Below are 8,865 nucleotides of genomic sequence, written 5' to 3'. Positions count from 1 at the left end.
CTTAGCCTCTGTGTGCACAGGAACATTAGAGAAAACACTTTGCACTATGCTTGGAGTCCAATTTAAGCAGTGACACCACAGCAAAAACCACAAAATGCCCAAAGACATTTGAAAGGGCGCATGTGTAGTAGAACTAGTAGAAGAAGGACATGCCCCTTGCTCAGCTCCAGCTGACAATGTGCATGTGGAGGCCAGAGGGCCACATGAATGCCATTGCTGGCCACACTTTTTGTTGTTGTTGTTGTTGTTACAGGGGCTCTCAGTGGCCTATCACTTGTTAGGCTATCACTGGTGGGCTAGTGAGTCCCACGGATCTGTCTGTCTCTCCCTCCCCAGGGCTGGGATTTTAAGTGCATGCCACCACACCTGAATTTTATTTGTGGCTTCTGGAAATGGAACCCAGGTCCTAATGTTTTGCACTTCACCTACTGAGCCGTCTCCCCAGGGCCTGGTGAGTGACTTTGTTTCTGTAATACTCTGTATGTTCACAAATAACAAACAATATGCCATGAGCACTGGCTGTTATTTAGGGCACATGACAATTTGCAAACAGGGAATCTGCCAATCAGAAGGATTGACTATCTCTCCTAAGGACAGAGCTAGGACTGCACGATGGGAAATATGCGCTACAGTTTTTATGGGACTTTAAAAAGGAAGCATTTCCTACAGTTCTAACCTTGTAGCAAGAGAGTGTCCTTGCATGGCTCTGCAGACAGAATATGGTTTGAATTGACTTGAGAAAAGATACACATCATGGGCGGGCACAGCCCAGGAGATGAGTAAATGATCACTGAAAAGAAACAAGCCACCTACAGTCACTATAGTTATTGATCATTTTCTGAAATCAGTCTCCAGTCTCTTCTACCTAAAGCAGAAGTCCAATCAAGCCAATACCCAGCACCATAAAAACTAAAAAGCAGTGCTCGTCCAAATGAGAGAGTGTGCACGAATGTCCTCTCTTGCTGGTGTCAGACCTCAGAAACCACTAGTATCTCTTAGCTGGTTGTATAATGGTGGAAGGGAAGGGAAAGTCATTGAGCTGGAAGAGTTGGTTCCTCAGTAAGTAAATGGAACATAAAAGGCAGGAAGTTCTCCAGGACGAAGTCACTTTGAAAACTGTATAACCAGAACAGAAAGAGAGGCTGCTTCTCTATGAAGGTTTGAGCAATCTGGAGCGCTAAGACAACAGAAAGCTCCCATGTGTCTGCTTCCAAGTAGAAAACAAAGTAACTTCTAGAAAGAACAAGTTGTCAACAACAGTAATAATACAATAGTAATTGATGTTAGTAATAATATGATAATAATAATCAGATATAATTAGGGACCTGCAGAATAAATTGCTTAGATTTAAAGTATGTTTTCCTTATGTGTATATGTGTGTGCACACGCCCGTGCATGTGTGCATTTGTACTTATATGACTGTATACATGTAGATGCCAGAGGTTGACATCTCTGTCATCCTCTGCTACTCTCCATCTTACTCTTGAGACAGGGTCTCTCACTGGCTTGGCGCTTCCTGTTTTGGGTTGATTGACTGTCCAGCAAGCCCAGGGGATCTGTCCATCTCTACCTCTCCAGCACTGGGTTTTGGCAACTGCAGTGCAGTACCTGGCTTTTTACATAGATTCTGGGGACACAACCTGGACCCTTATGCTTGGGTAGCAGTCATTTTACTGGCCAGCTCACTTCCTTAGTCCAATTTAGGATAATTTTTCAGAGGCTGGGTTTGAGAGGAAAGACCAAAGCTACCCTAAAATATTAGTTCCCACAAGGAGAGAAGGGGCGTGCTACAAGAACACTCCATTAGGAGCTGTATTTTTGTGTTTCCAGAAGAGTCAAGCAAAATAGTAACAACTTCCTTCTTTTCTGCCCCAGGCTGCCTCCTTGCTCTGGACCGGGGATAGGGTTCTTCTGGGTGTGTCATTCCCATTTGCTTTTGCAGGGATTTTATTGACTCTGGGCCAGTGGGAAATTGGCTCACAGACACTCATGGGATCATGTTGGGCTCTGATTTCTCCCTCTGTTTCCTACTCATATCTTAGAGTAGGCAGCTGGCTGTGGTGCAGAGTTTATATGCTTCGTGTTTTTTTTTTTTTTTTTTTTTTTTTTTTAATTCCACGTGCAGCAAACTCCTCCCTAAATTCTAGAAGGCTCATCCAGTTCCCACTTAGCAGGGCTTTTGGCTCTGAACTCCAACTTGCCAAACCTCTTTTTGGCTTGGATGCCCCCCAGCTATTTAGTTTAGATTCTGCTTAAGAGCTGCCTTTAAATTCTGTCCACATTTAGAAATTGTTCTTGCTTTCAAGTCTTGTATTAAGGCTGGGCATTGGTGGCGCATGCCTTTAATCCCAGAGGGATTGGGAGGCAGAGGCAGGCGGATCTCTGTGAGTTCCAGGCCAGCTTGGTCTCCAGAGCCCTGGAGCATGCATGTTGGGTGTAGGTACCCACTGAGCCAGTAGCCTCAGAGCCTTCTGGGGCTAGAGTGACAGGTAGTCGTGAGCCATTTGACATGGGTCCTGGGGACTGAAGTTGGGTCATCTGGAAGAGCAGTGTACATTCTTGACTACAGAGCCGTTTCTCTAGCCTATAGAACTTTTAATATATCCACCAGAGACTGAGACAGCCTCTTGTTCCTCTCCAGCCAGCCGTGAGGAAGGGCACTGTACTCATCAAACCAAATAAATTTGAAAAACACCCTGAGCTTTAAAAATAATTGAAGAAATGGACTAATAGCTGTGTGTGTATCTGTGTACTCTTCACCCAGGTCTCAAACTTGTTAATATGTAGCCACATTTGATCTCTGTTCCTCTGTGACTTAATGTTTTACACAGTATTTGAAAAGTAAGCACAAGATATGAACTCTTCTCTCAAAATACTTGGATGGAGGGAGTATCTAGAAAGAGCTGAGGGAAGAGAAATATTATGATCAAAATATATTTCATGAAAATTAAAAAAAAATTAAAATTACTTGAGCGTACATTTCAAGTATAAGGATGATATCCCTCATTACCATGATGTTATCACAAAATTTGGTGAGGATTGTATGTAATCTTGTGGAGTCCACAATAATTCAAAAACATTTGCCACCTACTCTGCTTCTTCTGCTACATGACCTTTGTCCCATAGTCTCTGCTATTACAAGAACAGTTGATTAAAAATTAAGACAAGTCCCCAGCTGTGTCAAGAGCTATGTTACAATAACCACAGATTTGTGTAGAGTAGTTTTTGCAAACCTGTTAAGCTTGGTGTTGGTGGCACACGCCTTTAGTCCCAGCACTCAGGAGGCAGAGGCAGGAAGATCTCTGTGAGTTCTAGGCCAGCCTGGTCTACAGAGCAAGTGCCAGGATAGGCTCCAAAGCTACACAGAGAAACCCTGTCTCGAAAAATCAAAAACCAAACCAAAAGAAAACAAAAAAACCAAACCTCTGTTAAGCTTGTCCAAATACCTTGTTATCACAAATTGTACTACTAGTTGTAAAATGTTATTACAAGTTGTAAATTCCAGAAATGTACCACCACCCAAGATTTAGCCTCAAATTGTAAAAATTCTTTCTTTTATCACCCCCGACCCCCCCACACACTTGTAACTTTTGCTTTGAAAAGATTCCTACTCCCTCTGTTCAGCGTAATGGTGTCAGAACCCGACTTGCCCATGTCTCTAACTAGTTAGAAGTTCTGGTAACCTGTGGTGATGGAATAAAGTTGCCTCTGCTCATCTAACTTTGGTGGCCTCATCCTCAGTGTTTGTATGACTTCCAGGCCCAGCAATCTATCATATAGCCCACTGGCTATGTCTCTGGATATCTTTTACAGCCTTTAACAAGAAATTTAGGATTCACTTAAATGTCCCACATTGCCTTTAGCTGGGTCACTCTTCTCAGTATCTAGAATATCTTTGGCTTCTTTATTTACCATGACACCACTCTTTTTCCCTTAACAGTTATGTTGATTGTCTTGTAGAGCGTTCCCTACTCCCCAAATGTCTGATTATTTCTTCCTAATTGAATATTTTTCTGTCATTGTACAATCTACTGGACACACCACATTGTTAGGTGCTTGGTGGTGCTGGTCCTTTGGCTTTTGGTGGTTTCTGTCTGTGTTTCACTTGCATCCTGATGAGCTCTTCCTTACTGGTGAAGTCTGTTCTCTTATCATAAACTGATCTCAAACCTTCCTCATGCCTGCTGGCCTACCATGGAGACTTGGACACAGTTACCTCACAGGGCATTCCCCAAGAGGCAGGACTCCCTGGGGTGGGAACTTGATCCCACTCATAGTTTGTGTGATTAGGAAAGCACTGGCTGTTATTGTTTTGTTTAAAAAGAAGAAAAGGGAAATGCTGAGACATGAGACATAGGACATGTTTATTATAAGGCCCGGCAGAGTAGGGAGACTAAGAGAAGAGGAACAGAAAATGGCTGGCCGCCATGGCCAGTCACCATAGAGAGAGCGCATAGGTAAGAGAGAGAGTAGAGAGGAAGCTGAGAGGAAACAGAGCGGGGAAACAGAGAGCGTAAATGGGCAGGGACCTGTCTTTTAAAGGGGTCCTCTGCACTTGTGTGCAGACTTAGTTCCCATGGAACCTTGGGCTGACCAGGGTACTGCCTGTTTCACCAGGTAACAGGGGCAGGCCAGCATAACGCCTGAACCTTTCACTGGCAACATCATGTAGAGTCAGTTTAAGATGTGCTTCCAGAAATGCCAAAGCTTACCAGCTGGATGCAAAATGTATTGGTTAACACAACTCTATAGGTTTATCTGAATTTGTTTTTGTGTAGAGTAAGGGAATGTATCAAAGTGGGTGTAGTTTAAAACAAAACAAGAACAGCTTTGGGGGATGGAGAGAAGGCTCAGTGGTTAATAGCACTGACTGCACTTGCAGAGGATCAGGGTTCAATGCCTGACACCTTCATGGTGGTCCATAGTTATATGTCTCTCCAGCCCTAGGGAATTCAATGCCCTCTTCTGGCCTCCATAGGCACTGCATCCACATGCTATGAAATACGCATGAAGGCAAAAGACACATAAAATATTTCAAAACATCATTCAATGAATATGAAAAGGAACACTGAGAAATAACCCAGTTCATTCACAGTCCAGTGATGCTTGACCAAGTCACCAGAAAGTGACATTGGGGAAGGACAGTACCTTTAACAACAGTGCAGGAAACTAATTAAGGAAGCAGAAATGGGTTATCTGTCTCTCACACTGTAAACAATAAACTCCAAATGGATCAACAATCTAAATGTAAGACTTGAAACGATGGAACTATTAGGAGAAAAATTATGACAGTGCAGGCAATGATTTTAATTTTCAGTAAGATTCTTCAAAATAAGGGAAATAAAATGAAAAACACACAAATGTGCTAGTTATCAAATGAAGAAGTTTCTATACAGCAAAAGAAACAAACAGGAAAGGAGACAACGTACAGAGTGGGAGAAAATTTTGCAAACTATTAATCTGACAAATGATTAATATTCAGTATGCATTAGAAAATTTAAAAATGTTCATAACAAAACCCTACAAATACTTCAATTAAAAATAGACAAAGAATACAAACAGATCCTTTTCAAAAGGAAAGAAGGAGTTAAAGTTGCCAACTAGTTTATAAAAAGTGATGAACTCCATTAGCCATTAAGGAAATGTGGGTCGAAGCCCGAGGGAGTTAGCCTCACACCCCAGCCAAAGAGTTATTATTAAATGACCACAAATACAGTTAATAAATAAGATAAAGATGAATAAAATTAAACATGTAACAAGAAGAATAGATGAAGGGAACGCTCATGTACTGTCTGTCGTCAGGAAGGAAGCAACTGTGGAGAGCTGCATGGAGATGGTTAAGAAACCAAGATTGATCCACCTCAGAGAATGAAACCCTACCATTTGCAGCAAAATATCTTGAGGTAGAGGACAATATATCAAGTGAAATGAGGTCAGAGAGATACTTCGTGTGGAAGGTAGATCAGGACTCCTACTAGTGATTGAGAGTCTAGAAGGATGGTGGGAGGCAGCAGGACAGTGGAAGGTGGAGAGTAGATACCCAAACACAGTTAAATAGAAGTAATACTGGAGAGCTGGCAAGAGGGCCCAGTGGGTAAAGGCACTGGCCACTGAGCCTGAAGATCTCAGTAATCCCCACCCCCTTTAAAAACTAGAAGTAATGGTGGGGGGAACTACAGTTTATAATGATCCAGTCTTCTTGTGTTCTATGGATAACTAGAAGAGGGGAGCTTGTGGGTGCTAAACACAAACTAATGATAAGGAGACAGGAAAGTTAATTACCCTGCACTGATCAGTGTGTGTTATAAACATACACTGGAATATCACACCAGCCTGTAAATTCATGTAATTACTACATGCTAAACATTTAAGGAGATATAAATGTTAACTGTCCCATTTGATCATAATATATAGTTTATACATGTATGAAATGATCACAGAGCACTTCATAAATTTGTATAACTAAAATAATTAAATATAAATATGAAAGTAAAACTATAGTAAAAACCTACAAAATGAGTATGAATGGGGAAAACATACAGCAAGCAATACATTTGGCTTTAATGAAGAGTATGCAATTGTCTTTCTAGTTAAATAGAAACCAAAGACTTAGAAAGGCAGGAAAAATCCAGTTGTTATTTTTGTCTTGAACTCTGATTGGTCCTAGGACCTTGCTAAGGATGTATGCTGGGCAGTTAACTGTCAACTTGACACAACCTCAAAGCACTGTGGAGGAGACTCTTAATCAGGAATTATCTAACTCAAGTTGGCCTGTGGCCAGGTCTTTTGGGGACCGTCTGGAGTGTTACTTGATTTGGGAAGACCCAGCCCACTGTGGACTGCACTGTTTTCTAGGTAAAGGTTTTGAACTGCATAAGTGTACAGAAATTTATTTATCTGGGCATAAGCAAGCAGGTATGCAATGCATTCATTCTCTCTGCTCCTTGTCTGTGAATGTGATCAAATGAGCTGTCTCAAACTTCTGCCACTGTGACTCCCCTGTAGTGATGAACTATAACCTGCAATTGTAAAGCTAAAACACATCCTTTCTCCTCTGTGCTGATTTTTGTCTGGGCATTTTAGCACAGCAATGTAAACAAAGCTGGAAGCTCCCATAGGAACTTTTTCTTCTCAAGTTCTTCTGGAACACTTTTGAAGTACAATGTATATATGTTCTAGGCAGGATGTAGTTATTTCCCTTTTATAGTTATATCTGTCTCCTTTATAGTTATTGTAGTGATTACATATACTGTTCACGTTATTTCCCTTCCTGTGTATTGGAGACAATGAATGGATAAGGAGGCTGTGACCTTATCTCGGTGTGATGCAACTAGCTTCTTGAATTCCCACCTTTGTAGTCTTCCTAGTACAAAGACTGAAACATACACTTAAGAATATCGGAGCAATGTAACAAGAGGTATTTTGTCCTGTCTGGTCCCACCACCCTTCAGCCCCAAGTGAACACACAGAGACTTATATTAATTATAAAATTGTTGGTTGGTGGTTTGGCCTCTTAGTTGGCTAGCTATGTCTTAGTTATTAGCCCATTTCTATTTCCACATTGTCTTATTTTACCAGAGAAGAGTCTGGACCTCTAACTCCTTTGGCAGCTCACATTGTGACTGCTAAGCCTCTCCACAGAGAAGGGAGAGATTTCCTGTTTATCCCTGCTTATATCTTGATTCTGCCCAGCTATGCCACTTCCTGTCTGTCTCTACAGACCTCCAGACCTCTATGGTTAACTTGTGGCAAGTTTCTGCCCAGCTGTGTTGGATGTCAGGGCCGTGTTCACACCAAGATTTTGTGAAGAAAGTGGCCAGGGTCATTACTACACACACCCGGGTAAAGACTTCCACACCAACAAGTGTGTGTGCGTGGAGATTGCTATTATCCCAGCAAGAAACTCTTGGCAACAAAATAGCCAGCTATGCCATGCATCTCATGAAGAGTATTCAGAGAGGTCCTGTGAGAGGCATCTCTATCAAGTTGCAGGAGGAAGAGAGATAATTATGTTCCTGAGGCCTCAGCTTGAGACCAGGAGGTCATTGCGACAGATCCTGACACCAAGAAAGTGCTGGAGCTTTTGGACTTCGGCAGTCTCTCCAACCAGCGGGTCACTCAGCCTACAGTTGGGATGAATTTCAAAACACCATGGGCCAGAAAGCTCACATAACAGAGCAAGACCTTCTGTTTGGGTACCAGAGGAGGGATATAGACCTAATGACTGACAGTAGAAAGTCAATCTAGGAGGATGAAGTCACTTAATAGGCATAATGACAGGCAGAGACAGCAGGTGTCAGTTCTAGGCTCTGCTGTTGTAGTTCAGAAAGGAGTTACCATGCCTTGACAGGCTCTTAGGTAAGTCTAAGTCCCCAGCTGGGTGGCACTGTTTGGAGAGTTTTGGGAAACTCTAGGAGAATGGACCTAACAGGAGGAAGTAGGTCACCAGAGATAGATCCTTGAGGTATCTTGTTCCTGTTCTACTTCCTGGCAGGAAGTGAAAACTTCCTTTGTCATACACTCCCACTGCCATGTTTTCTATCTAAGTGCATTGGGTCAATTCACTTTGGACTAGAACCCCTGAAATCATGCTTATGCTAATTATATTGTCACAGTGAAGAAAACAGTAAGGAGTGGTCACATGTGAATTGGATGGAACACTGTGCACAATGTTCATTGAATTTTTACTCGCATTAAACATGAGTTAAGGACCTTCATGGAATGTGTTATAAATAAATGATGAACAAAACATAGCTTCTTTATTACAGCTTAATGATGGAGGCAGATTCTAGGCACTTTACAACACAATGGGTTGAGTAAACTAGAGATGACTATAAACTTTCCTGAGTTTAGGGCAAGGAGATG

Source organism: Cricetulus griseus, chromosome 2, assembly GCF_003668045.3.
Source record: "Cricetulus griseus strain 17A/GY chromosome 2, alternate assembly CriGri-PICRH-1.0, whole genome shotgun sequence".
Taxonomy (NCBI): domain Eukaryota; kingdom Metazoa; phylum Chordata; class Mammalia; order Rodentia; family Cricetidae; genus Cricetulus; species Cricetulus griseus.
Note: the sequence above shows the minus strand (reverse complement) of the source record.